The following is a 14,905-nucleotide window of genomic DNA, read 5'->3' on the forward strand; positions in this document are numbered from 1 at the left end:
ACCCGGGCCCTTAGGGTTGACATTCTGTCGCGCTGACCACTCTGCTACCGGGAGCGCACAGAAAATCTCTGGTAATGGCACTAAAGAAAATTTCAGAAAATAAGATGGCGTTAGCCTATCCTCTTAGTTGTAGTTTCAATTGATACTTTAGATGAATACATTACAGTCCCTAAGTTTTTATTATTTGTGTTAGGCAAAAATTTATATCTCCTGAAGTATGGAAGTTGTTGCATTGAAATTTTAGCATTATGATTCAGTTATCCATACAATTTGGTACACTAAGTAAGAAAAATATCGATTAGTTTTTAGAGTATGATTGCAGATTCGTAGGCAGTATGTGTAACGTATTGCACACAGCGTTAGTCAAGTACACCGCTTGCCCAGCCCATGTAGCCAGCGTCAGCTGCGCGAGCGTGAGAATCAACGTTTCGTGTCCTCCCGGCTCCTGGGCAAGCTACGTTTCCCAATGCAAGGTGACAACTCGTAATAATTTGCTACATTACACGCTGTTTGTGCTACAAACAGCCTTAATGTGGCGTAATGAATGTCATTTTTTTCTTCTGGCGTTACAGTTATGTACATGATCGTTCCTGTTGAATTGCTGTGGATTATTTGCAACAAACTTCACGAGGAAATAACTCTTCCGTAAAATGCATACACTGGTACTTACACGCCGAGCAGCAGGCAGGCACGACGGAAATTCACGTATGTTTTCGACCAAAGCCTTCTTCAGAAAGCAAGCAAGGCAAGCACGCACACTCACAAATATATATATGTCTCCTACTGCTCTAGCCGGTATCTTTTTTAAAGAAGAAGAAAGTGAATAATTATCGGCAGAATGAATTTAGGGCGTGAGATGCTTCACAAACAACCACCGCTGACCCGTACCCGTATGTCGTGAGGGGACGACACCGTCGATACAGTGGGACTCGGATCTCGGAGCGTTTGCAGTTTTGCAGGCAATGAAAAATACAGAAAGAGTAAAAGTAAACAACACAACGATAATTCATGCATATAAAAGAAAGTATTTTTACACAGCTCCACTTAAGAATGAAATGCGATTCCTTTACGCTTCAGATTACGAGACGGTCCAAACAAATTCTCAAATTCTGAAGTTGAGCAAACGTTTGCGAGCTAGTTGAGTTTAACACATACGTGGTAGAATCATGAGAAGAAAATCATGTTATAGAAACATATGTTGAAAGCAGTTTCGTAAGAACATTCAAATGTATAAAGACATTTGTTACCAATGACAAACAGCACATTCTACTTATAGGAGCCGTTTCATAACGAGCGTACAATTCGAAGAAAAGCTCAAGTTGATCAAACCTGGTTGAAACAAATCATTAAGCTACGTCTGTTAATAGAAGATTTATTGAACCCTTTAAGATATTTAAACACTGCTGGTATTTGATATAAAAAAAACTGCACAGTAATTATGTAGGCTTACGTGCAGTACAAAAGCAAAAATTCGTTAGATGTTTCTAAGTACGCTAGCACTGAGACGCGTTGCTTTAATTGTATCTTACGTCTGCTGCACGAAAAATTAGAGCCAAACACAACTCATGTATCAGTCAGCGCTTCAAAACTCCGAATATTTTGTCGGTTAATAAACAGCTGTTCACAGGCCTCCCGCCATCGCTGCCCTATTACGACTCCAAAGTGGCACCAGTGATAGTGTGTACAGTATTGCCAGTCTAGTCTGTATTAAATATGCGTTGCGATCAACATAATCTCTGTCGCATAGCGAATATCAAAAACACGTACCGATATACCACCAAGGCGCCGAAAGGAGAAATCTTAAACAAACCTAATAGTTCTCATTCTATTCTTCTCCATTATAAAAATTACTTTCAGAAATAAAAAAAGAAAGAAAACTGTGACACACACACACACACACACACACACACACACACACACACACACACGCGCGCGCGCGCTCTACACGACGTGGCATGTAATCGACTAATGTCTGAAGTTGTGCTGGAGGGAGCTGACACCATGAATCCTGCAGGGCTGCCCACAAATCCGTAAGACTACGAGGGGTGGGGATGTCTTCTGACCAGCACGTTGCAAGGCATCCCAGATATGCTCAATAATATTCATGTCTGGGGTGTTTGGTGGCCAGCGGAAGTGTATACACTCAGAAGAATGTTCCTGGAGCCACTCTGTATCAATTCTGGACGTGTGGGATGTCGTATTGTACTGGTGAAATTGCCCGTCTGTCGGAAAGCACAATGGACATGAATGGATGCATGTGATCAGACAAAATGCTTACGTACGCATCACTTTTCAGAGTCGTATTTAGACGTATCAGGGGTGCCATATCACTCCAACTCCACGCGCCCCGCACCATTGCAAAGCCTCCACCAGCTTCAACAGTCCCCTGCTGACATACACCTGTACATGTCCGCATCTCGTGGTCGTGCGGTAGCGTTCTCGCTTCCCACGCCCGGGTTCCCGGGTTCGATTCCCGGCGGGGTCAGGGATTTTCTCTGCCTCGTGATGACTGGGTGTTGTGTGATGTCCTTAGGTTAGTTAGGTTTAAGTAGTTCTAAGTTCTAGGGGACTGATGACCATAGATGTTAAGTCCCATAGTGCTCAGAGCCAATTGAAGCCATACCTGTACACGTCTAACCGCTCGGTACAACTTGGAACGATATTCGTCCGGCCAGGCAACATGTTTCCAGTCATCAACAAACAGTCCAACGCCGCCGTTGACGCGTTCTGGGGAGGTTTAAAGCTTTGTGTCATGCTGTCGTCAAGGGCATGTAAATGGCCCTTCGGCTCCGAAAGCCCTTATCAATGATGTTTCGTTCAATGTTTCGCATGCTGACACTTGTTGATGGCCCAGCATTGAAAACTGTAGCAGTTTGCGGAAGGGTTGCACCTCTATCACGTTGAACGATTCTCTTCAGTCGTCGTTGATCCCGTTCTTGCAGGATCTTTTTGCGGATGCAGCGATGTCGGAGATACGATGTTTTACCGGATTCCTAATATTCACGGTACACTCGTGAAATTGTCGTACGGGAAAATCCTCACTTCATTGCTACCTCGAAGATGCTGTGTCCCATCGGTCGTGCGCCGACTATAACACCACGTTCAAACTCACTTAAATCTTGACAACCTGCCATTGTAGCAGCAGTAACCGATCTAACAATTGCACCAGACACTTGTTGTCTTACATAGGCGCTGCCGACAGCAGCCTCGTGTTCTGCCTGTTTACATAGCTCTGTATCTGAATACGCGTGCCTATACCAGTTTGAATGTCATGTCTTTGTAGGGGTTCTTTTTTGGAGTAGTGGCCGTTATTAAACAAGAATAAAATATATTAATGTGACAGTGACGGCTAACTACCACTGATTACTGAATCAAAAGCGATATTGTAAATAACTTGTATTTATTCTAAATTATCTCATTATAGAAAGTTGATCATATTGAACAAATCATGAATGAAAACAAATTAAACAAATTGTACACCGTTCTTAGATATACTACACTGGTAAACTTGGCTCTCAGCTCTTAATGTTAAGTTGATGCGAAGTTAGATTTAGTAATGCCCCTGGATAAGCAAATGGTAAATGCGATCTGACTGCATTCCTATAATCTCTTTTGTGTCCGAAATAATACACACTTCGGACACCACCACCAAGAAACAAACAAAACAACATGAAAAAAGACAAATAACCACCAACGAATCGTAAGCAAAACTGCACGGATGATCAGTGGATGGCAAGAACACGATCCAACTACTATTTCTGAACTTTACTGCCGCTGCTGCAAATTTTACAGTACCGTCTACCAGCGTGCTGGCTCCGTCGATACTGCTGGGGCGACGACTGCAGCTGCGAAGTCGCTGAATTAAGATAAGTCTCTCAAATATCTTGAGCAGAATAAACTACTCAGAAACTGCTAATACCACAAGCCCTATATTTCCTCTAAATGGTATACAACGCTTCCAACCTTTAAGGTGCAGCCCAGTGTGTCTTGTACTAACGTGCAACACCAGTATGATAGCTCTGTGCACTGGTTGACTACGTTCAGTGGTGATTGCCAGCCTATAAGGCGGAATCAGCTGCAATTATACTAGTAATCAATACAATGCCTATCGTGGACGCTGATGTCCTACTGTAGCTACAGACTCGAGATCATACACAGCACAGTATTCAGAATCTAAGTGCCAATCTCAGAGCTACCGAACTTTGCGACTGTCCGCTTTCACGGCACAAGACGCTCTCCCCGTCGCTCTCTGCACGATGTTCTTGCGACAATCTTGCCGCCAAACTCTAATCAGCCAACCCCGACGCTGCAAAGGCCTCCCACATCTCCTTCGCGGAGTGGTACAATTTCTCCACCTATCCAAAAATTTCTCTGTCCAAACAGCGGGCGTTGACCCTCAGTGTTTCCCGCACTTTCGTATGAACTGCCCAACCACAGCTCAGCCCATTTTCCGCTAAAACAGCGCGCGACCGGGCGGCGCCAGCGCGTACGTTTGACGCTCGACACTTCCCTCTCTCTCTCACCTGGCACCCGGCGGCGTTCCTTTTGATGGTTGCAGGTCAGTGGCCGCATCCCCTGGGACCCCTGGCCCCTGCACAATGCTCTTCCGGCGCTCACCGGCCTTCGCCTCCCCGCCTCCACTGGCAAATCCACTTTGCTTACACCTACAGCATGCAACTAAATATTATCATTACCAAAGCCCGTATTATTTCAGACATGTGTCTAATCATCACGTATCTCTCTTTCTAACCCACCTAATAAGACTAATTAACCATTATATGGGTTTATTTACTCCAAATATGCAGAATAATCTGCGAAATGAATGTCTCAAATGAAAGCCACCTTTCATCTTTCATAACGAAATTTTGTTTCACTCTCATGGAAAAAGTGAATACTTTAATACTTTAATTCGATGTTTCATAATTTCAAAAAATATTAAATCGTTTTGCTGTAAGACGAATTAAATGGTTACAACTTTATCGTATTTTATTATGTATTTTGTTTACATATTTGAAAATGAATGGTTGCTGTTTGGTTATGCAATCACTTCTGCATTCTGGTTACACGATTACACAATTATTGCTGCGAAAAACATTAAAGTTTCTATTTTTTTAGCATGACATATCCTAAGATTTTCGTTTACATTGCCTTGCTACTTCTATGGGTCCAAGATTGATTATCATACCCAACTTGTGCTTATTTTCTCCCTTCAGCTACTAGTACAACCGTGGATCTTACTTAACTGAAGCTTCCCCATTAGGGCGAGTATAGACGAAAAACCACAGAACAACGTGAGTGAACCTTGTTAATTTTGTTTTAGAAAAAACACTTCAGATAGACTAGCAGGTCATGACTTGTGCACGTAATTTCACTGTAATTCGGTACAGTAGCACCAATGTGCTATGGAGTAGGGATGGATAATCTATGTTCATTCCTCCCTAACCCTCAAGTGTCATTGGCTCCGAGATTTTGTTTACGTTTTTTCAGTTTTGTTTTCTTCATGATGGTTGGTTTGGGTCTTGAGTGGCTTGGTGAGTGGTGAGTGTGTATGTGTGTGTGTGTGTGTGTGTGTGTGTGTGTGTGTGTGTGTGTGTGTGTGTGTGTGTGTGTGCGTGTGTGTGTCGTCTGCTCAGGTAATAGTGGAAGCTTTCATAGATGCTGCCTGTGCAGTCTCAAGATGTTGCTAACTTAAGTTTCCTTCCAAGGATATAAAGCTCCTAGTACAGAAAAATAATGCGTTAGAGATCAATTGTTTTATGGATAATGTGAATTAACCTATTTTTTCCGTCAAGTGCGGGATTTGCTAAAATAATTGTCAATAGTTTACGATATACGCAAGAAACCAGTAGTTTTTGTAGATGAAAAATGAGAGAGGTATTTGGTCCCCACCAACAGTGGCGTCTCTGAGTAAATAATTGCTAAAAGTGTTCAAAAAAGATAGAGGAAGGTCTGTTTTGGTTTGCAAACCATACCATGCACCAACATCCGCGATTTTGTACCACCATCGCAAGGCCAGTACACGCCATAAGCGTGGAATAAGAGGGACATTGGCAATCCAGTAACACAATGAGTGGCTCACTTTGCGTAATTTTCATTGATGTAAATTCGCTTACGTGTTATCCGTTGTGTGACTTAGCTTTTGGACATCAGCAGTACCTGACAATGAATTCACTTAGGGCCAGTATTTGTCCGATCTATACTTATTTCAAATTCCGTGAAGGGTACGTAACAGTGAGCGAACCTCAATATTCGACCTGGTCCCTGACACATCTGCAAAACAGATCTAACTTGTCCACAATACACTACTTAAGGCATGCCTTACATACATAAAGGCAAGGATATTAGCTATTTATCGAGTAAAATTTCTTGCAGAAACAGCTGCTCACTCGATCGATGTTTGCGCGCACCATATCCCTTTGTCTTATCATGCAACTGCACTGGCTGGTGTTCATGTTTCTCAGTCACATCTCATATGAGAGTAACATTATCTTCAGAATTAAGTTCTAAGGAAGCATCGACGGTAATCCCCGGCGTAGCAAGCACACGATCATAGTATGGTTCCCAGAATATTCGTCACTGGAAGTCCCAAAAGTAAATTTATATACAAGAACTTGAGTCCTACTGACTCCACATCACATGCGAATTCAGCTCAGTTGTGTGGTACATAAAAAAGAGTAACTCAATTCTGGAAAATACTTCATCATTAAAACAATACCATATACCTCTACTTTCCTCTACTTTTGTGAAGACTTACTATCCTTTTAGTCCACACCCAGGTCCGATATTCAAACAGAGAAGGTTCGGACTCAGTGCAGACAACACATCACACATAATCCCACAACCAGTCCCACTTGTAAAAAGTTTCATGTAGCTCAGATAACAAGCTAATTACAGTCTTGATACAAAATTCTCATACATGTTTACAGACTAAGGTAAACCGGCTCAGAGCATATTTTACGCTTCGTGTAATCATTCTGTTATAGCAAGGGAACAGTATTAATTGTTTTGTGTTAGGTGACAAGTGTTCCATCAAACTTGGTCTTGAACTTGAACTTGCTTCCCAACGATTTTCTGTTATAACAGAACACTAATTGTGAGCAAAGCTTACAACTAACTTTGAAAAAGGAATAACTTGTAATACGTTTCATAAACTCCACAATCTACATGCTTATATTACATCAGAAACAAATTGTTGTGGCCTGTGTACTTCACGGGAAAATGACTTTACTGAATACAGAACATACTTATTCACAAAAAAACGCAAAAAATACATTTACATATAATTACATGTATCTCAAATACTAAACAACTGAGCACCATGTTTAACAACAACAAAAACTTTCATTTTCCCTAAATACTTCAGCATTTACTCTTTAAAGAAATCAGATTAATCTTTAGTCAACCTTGTTCCTTTCCTTCGAGCACTCTTCTTATTTCCTTGTCTGCTGCATGTCTTTGCAAGAAACTCTGACAAAACGTATTATGTGGCACTACTTTTAGGTGGCATGTATAACCTCGAATCTCTCTCTTTTTCTCTTCAAGAACATTTACATATTTATACAAGATGTTGACGACCTATCAGTCTCTATAGTTCATCTGTTCCAAGAGCTACTGTAGAGCTCTTTGACTGCACTGTTGCTTGGTTATTACCACTAGTTATCCACTTCATTCCAAAGAATTGACAATATTTCATATCGTTTCCTTTTAGCCCAAACAAATTTATTTTAATCCCAGTAACTTCTATCAGAAACAAGACATCGGCTAAGTAAAAGTCAATCTGGGTGTCCCTTATTCTTTTAAAATCAGGGATCAAAATACAGTCCATGATTAATCCCTCAACGACCCGGAAGCTGCATCTTACTGCATTTCTCAGCTTTGTCTCCAAGCCTGTCCGCAATCTCAATTTCCTTGTTCATGTACCATTGGCTCTAATAATTCTATAAATGTTAACAGGAAATGTAAGTATCTTTGTTATTTCGCATATTTTCTGGAAGAAACTGCCCAATATTACATTCACAGCTACATCTTTGGCTGAAATAACAGTTGCAGGGAAAGCCTCAGTTCATGCCTTTCTTGTTAATTGCGGTATTGATGTATACACTCAGTTGCACATATTCACAGCAGAAAAAATTCCTCTCTGATGTCAGTTCCATTGTGATACCAAAGCATTCTAACATTTTCATAGCCTCGGTTGCATCCCACGACCGACATTCCGCGGATACACGAGGTCGGGTTTAGTTTTTTGGCCTTTGCTCAGTCGGACGATTATTGCCCCAATAGCGTCTGTAATAACCGGTCGTTGTAACCTCCAGACCATATTATTTGGCGACTGCGGCTGGCTGTTTTGCCAGTTACTATTATAGCTTGACATATGACCAAGACTGCATCTTCTCTCTTATTTCTTTTGTTTATTTCAGTTATGGCTAAAATTATTACCACTGCCATTTCCTTTATTCTGACTCTGAACTCCGTTTCGATTACTGTTGTCAAGGCTACCTCACATAGTATTATGATCATGGGTTTCACTTGAGCCATAACCGTTGCTTATTCATGGAGCTGCCACTTGATACAATCCCCGCCTTTGTCTAAATTTCACATCTTCCTGTAGAGGTTGACACTACCATGCAGTCTTATAGGTTGAATCAAGAAACATGGATTAGTTTTTCTCTAATCTCAACTAGCAATTTTGCCTCTAAAATCCTAAGAGTGTCACGATGTGATACTGGTCCATATCAGTGACGAGTTTTGTTCAAGTAGTTTTCAAAGTATCTTCTCAGATGACCATTCCTGAAACAAAATGGCTAGGGGTTAAAATCTCCTTTATGTCTCTCCACTTTATTCCACGCTACCAGCATTTGTCAAGAAATCCCTTTTCGAAATCTTCGTATGTGTGGGAAGAATCGATGATCTCTGTTGCTCTTAGGGCTGCATCTCTGTGTATAAAAATTCTTGACGAAATTAATTTTCTAGTATTCATTCCACACCTGTAGAAGTACTCCTTGACATCCGTGAATAAATACAACGCGCTGAATAGTTTCCTTTTCAGGGATATACATCTGGAATTGCCTGTGTTTTAACAGTTTCTCCTGCGTAATGACTGTTCTGTGGTTGATGTGGCCAGTCGCGCACGAAGACCATAAATCAAAACTTTCTGACTTGCTCAGATGGTTCGTGATTGTAAAAATCAGACGTGAACTGATGCCTGAATCCTATCTGAATCTATGATTTCGACTGGCAATCCTCGGCAGCCCCTCCCCTCTCCCGCACCTTCCCCCCTCCATTAACTTCTGTTCGCTCTTTGTTCACTAACTGCTTCTTTTCATTGATAACATTTCTCCACTGCGAAAATCACTACCCATTTGCTATTGTAGCTTTTATAATTCCCGTTTAAATCTGTTCCCATTAACATCCTACACAGTCAGAAAATTACTAGTAGTGGCTTGAACTTGCTCATCTATGCTTTGGACAATTATTGCTCCCTTTGTAGTTATCAAGCAGTTATTCAGCAGTGAATTGTTCCCTCTGTTTCGTAAACTATTTCTGAATTTTCTGATCCTGTTCCAGTGACAAAGTAGTCACACGTTTGGACAATTTACTCACAATCTGGCGCAACAGTTCGTAACTCTGCTTTATTTTGCATACTGTGGTTGTTAATTTAGTAATCACTGCAGGTATTAATTCTTGGGCTTTCCTTCATTCACCGATTTGATATAATACCAAGAGAAATCCTGTTTGTTCGGTATGTTTTCTGACGATCTAACAAACATCTCCAATCTGCAGAAAATCTCTGTGATGGGATTTATCATCTGTTAGGCTGAAACATTTGGTTCAACGTTCCCCTCTACCGACAACATTACCTGTTCTATTTTAAGCTGGTGGCTGGTCTTCAGCGTAACACACAAAAATAATGCTAAAAAGAAACTACAATCCACAGTTATGTGGAGAGACTTTCAATAACTCCACACTAACGGTCTAGAATCATAGGATCTATTAATACTTTCAAAGAATAAACGAACCAGTAGCACCTCATGTTACAGCTGGTCAACGCATTATACACGCAACAGAAAAAAGTTTAAGTTTTCTGTAATTATTGTTACTGGGGGAGATATACTAATAACTGAACTACAGTGGTATTAATTCAGCTATAATCTAATGGTATTAATTCAGTTACAATATTGTTTGGTACAAGCAATAGACACAATTATGGGAAGAACCATAATATAGTTTTTGCCTGCTTTAGAATTGTGATGAGAAGTTTGTCTGTGACTAATTAGTTTCCGACTCAAGTGTGCACGTACTTTTCCACACGTTTATAAACCCTGTGCAACTGTTAATGGAATACGGACAGTAGTAATAAAATGATGTAGTACAATACACAATCCTGTAATAATGGTGGTCACTAAAATATTGAATTACGTGAGATGACAATAATGTAAAACTTAGCAAAATAAGAGTCCTATTGCTTTGAGAGTGGTTCAAATTCAAATCTTCGTCTGTATTACGATTACGAAACGAATGCATAAAGTTTATGTCACTATGGTTGGGAAGAACATCGTGTGTAGTGCAAAGCATTATCAATGTGATGGCTAATCTTTAACAAGTTGGTACTGCACTTTTAATTGAATGAAATTTACCCGAATCAGAGCTTCTAAGTGCAAGCTCTGTGTGTTTCCTCACCATGAGTGAACTAAACTTCCAAACCGTGAGCTAAGATTAACTTCATATAGAATTTAAAGATCTCGGAAAATTCCTTTTTGAGTAACCCGTCACCTTACGTTTTACTGACGAATAACAGTGAATTCCCTTATTTATACTGCCTCACTGCAGAATAAATCAAATAACATTTCACAACAAGCTTGAGAATTGAATCATGCACACTTATTCTCAATCGACTCTGGTGGGAGATATACATGTGTGGCGTCTGTTCTTTCGGACCTGTCTGAAAGAAGACACCACACAGTCATATGACTGATTCACCGCGATGGGCAATTTATCCACTTCCTTCAGTGCGGATGCTCAAGTACGTCCGACCTCCTGTGGGAATCTCAAAGTAGTGAGCGTAGAGAACATGGGCGGGAGCTGTGGACAGGCGTGCCGGGATACTCCGTGCAGTTACTATGCTCGTTGTGTCCTGGTAGTGCAGTGACTAACGCAACTGTCCAATGAGCAAGAGATAACGTCTCCACTGATTTCGCATAAAATCCCGATGCAGCTGACTTCAAGGCTTCCCTCCCTTTCCTTTCCTTTCTTCCCACTTCCAATTTACGTAATCTAGCGAGATAACTTTTTAACTTCCACCAGGGGCCCTATTCTGTATCGTTCATACCGATCGGTGTAACAGGTTAGTCTCGGTTCTTTATCGAAATATCCTATTCAGTAAGCTTCTGAGACCTGTTACCGAACGGTCCTCCCAGTGATTTTACGACAATTGTACCGAGAGCTTTTGGATTTCGGTGTGACCGTGTCAATCGGTGAGCTGTGGTTTATGTACACTTATAATTTATTATTTTGATCATATTTAGCGGTTTTAGCTTCGGATTTAGTGATTGTATTACTAAAGAAACGCCAGAGGACGCATCCGGTTGGAAAGTGAGTTCATAATAAACTATTTTCCTTTGTTAGAAATCTAGTTAGGTTAGGTTAATACTGTGAATGATTACACAAAAAAAAAAAAAAAAACGTTTTCAGTGCTCTAGCACTAGCACTTGCCCGCGAAAGGCAAAGGTCCCGAGTTCGAGTCTCGGTCGGGCACACAGTTTTAATCTGCCAGGAAGTTTCGTTTTCAGTCAATATTCTCTCAAAATACGTGCTATTTTTATGCAAATGAGAGTTTAAAGATCATTAAATATCAAGACATCGGCTCTGCTTACGCATATTACATAAGTGTAAACTGACGTTACTAGAGACTTTACTTTTTCCCACAAATGGTTTAATTAATAACTATCGAAACGTGTTTACAGTTTTCAAGTAACAATGGAAAGCAATTATGTGAAGCCTGATATTGGAAACCTTCCAAACTATCACGCATCTATGATTTACGCAGCAGCGTTTGGCATCGAAGTCAGCCTACGTTCCTCTAAGCAAATCCGAGATCGAATCCTTAACACCAGTAGACCGAGATGAAAGATCTCTGAAGTAATATTTTTAGGTTGTAGCACCATATACGAAACATTTTCATTCATGAGATGCGTGTTATAAACTTCGACGAACTGCAGGAGCTTTCGAAAATGCGTTTTTTCAATTTTGTTATTAAGCCGTAAATCATTGACGTATCATATAGGGAAGTGGGCTACTTAATCATTTGGATCTCTAGGAGCGAGTTATAACCACATTCTGTTTATCTTCTTATTCTTTGAAAATCTCAGAATTAATTTTTCGGGTGTTTTTATAGATGTATTAGTACAATGTGGTACTACACACTATTACTAACTCATTTTCCGAAACGAAAAATCCAAAACACGATGTCAGTGTGAATGAGAATAAGATGAAGTAATGCGGCATTTACGACAATCTGCAGAATACAGCCAAATACTTTATCGTTATTATGCGTGCATAGAAACATGCAGGCAGGGAAACTGTAAAAATTTCTACGCATTTCAGCTGAGAATTATGGAAATGGATATACTGCACCTGATATTGTTAAGGAGGAGGCAAGAGCAATGAAGACGGGCACGTCAGCTCGATGGAATGCAGCGTCGTGCGTTATGGCAACGTAAACGCAATTTTTGGTACTTTGAAGAATAGCGCGCCGGTGTCGTCTGCTAGCTGCTTTGTGTTCGAGGCGGTGCGCGCGCTGCAGTGCGCATGCGTCGATCTGCGGCCGCTTGCTTTCGATTGGCTTGCGCGACGCGAACCGACAACAGCGCTTTGGTTCTCTAGACCCGAACGGTATCGCTGCCGAAATGCATACTGAATAATGCAGGGACTTTAATTCGAGTACTAGACTGTTCGGTGCTCTTGAGTACCGAAACGATCGGCACAATGGCGGAAAGATACAACATAGACACCCTGATCTCTAACGTATCTCACAATACATGCACCTTTCTTTCTTTTCTCCCTTAAGTCACAGAGTGAAGAATAGGCGCACATACTGATAACTCTGATCACAATGAACTCCTAAATGCACTTCGTGATCCACATCATATATCGCACATAGCGAATACGTGAAATTCCCAGTGATATCCTACAGTGTCCACGCTTGTATTAAATCTCTAAACCTTACGTTTTAGGTTAGTCTCAGTAGACTATTAGATATACCGAGTTGCTCCTGAAAGCTAGTTACTGTAACAGAAAACTATGTCTCCTTCAGTCTTCTGCCGATCACAGTTTCTTCCTCTCATCTGTAAGTAAGCTGTAGCGAGTTCCATCAGACACTTTGCCTCTCGCTGCGTTCACTGCATCTCTCCTCTTTCCGCTGTGTCGGGAGGAACTACCAACCTAAGCGTTCGTGCTCTATATCGCCACTCGCCATTCACCAGGCTAACCCCATCTGCCCGCTCAGTCCTCCACCCTCCAATTCCGTTTCCTCCGTGCTTCTGCATTCAGATACACTTCTCGCCTCCTTTCTATTTAAAGTGGTTGCCTCGTCAAAATCGACAAAACCAAGTGCCCTTTGATCAGAGAATGAAGATTTTCACGGCAGGTGTTGTCATCACTTAACACTTCCGAGCTGAGATGCCATGGTCCATACATAAGACTCTCCACTGACGTTCGCCGATTGTCCTCGGAGGATGCCTTCCGCAGTCGAAGGCGAAACGTCAGGAGAGAGTCTTACGTATGTACCACGGCATCTCAGCTGACAAGTGCCCTTTGCTCAGTCCTCTCCCGTTCCGCCTCCCTGTTCCGTGATAGCTCTTCCTAGGTGGAATTCCCATACAGCCACCGTCCTCAGACCACAGTATTACCACTGAAAGGGAAAGCAACACTTCCACCTATAGTCCTACATCCGTCTCTTGTTCACAATTAGCAACGGCGTTCTCGGAGCCACTACAGTTCCTTAACTACTCCAGCTATCGCCTGGGATCCATAGCAAACGTTACAGTGGTCAGGTATACCTAGTTGCATACGGAGATCCCCGGGCTTCGGTGCCCTCCTTCCGGCTTCACTTTTTCTCTCTACAGTGTCAATTTTTTTCACACAGGGCCATTAGCCAGATTCCTGTTATTTTCCTTTCAGCCTAACTGTGGCCATTCACAACAGGTTTCCTCCATTGACGTTTCAGCCAACAATGGTAGTCACTGACAAACTGTACATTCAGTAGGTCATAACGGTATACTGTCAGAAATGTGACCCAAATTTTCGCAAGGCGTAGATTGATGGTACCGATATCTTGCATCTGTACTTTCTTCTCCTTAAGTATGGGATGTAGTTGATAATACTCCCTTGTGAGTTAAACATATCGATTAAGGTCCTTCCAAATTGACCGCCGCAAGGCCACTTCTTACAGTATCATTTATTATCATCCTCGAACACCATGAAAAACTTTGCAGAAACTGTCATCATTACTCGCCAGCCGCTGTGGCCGAGCGTTTCTAGGTGCTTCAGTCTGGAACCGCGCCACCGCTACGGTCGCAGGTTCGAATCCTGCCTCGGGCATGAATGAGTGTGATGTCTTTAGGTTAGTTAGGTTTAAGTAGTGCTAAGTTCTAGGGGACTGATGACCTCAGATGTTCAGTCACATAGTGCTCAGAGCCATTTGAACTATCATTACTCTTGTGTTTTCCATATTGTGGTGGGCAGTCTTCTACGATTTACTTACGAAATTAATTCACTGACAGCAGATTCCTTAGCATCAGGTAAATTAGGTATAGATCCACTAATCAAAGCGAAATATGAAAATTCGTGCCAGACAACGACATGGACCCGGATATCCTGCTTATGAGCAGCATATGCCTTAACCCATGCA

Source organism: Schistocerca cancellata, chromosome 8 (genome assembly GCF_023864275.1).
Source record: "Schistocerca cancellata isolate TAMUIC-IGC-003103 chromosome 8, iqSchCanc2.1, whole genome shotgun sequence".
NCBI lineage: Eukaryota > Metazoa > Arthropoda > Insecta > Orthoptera > Acrididae > Schistocerca > Schistocerca cancellata.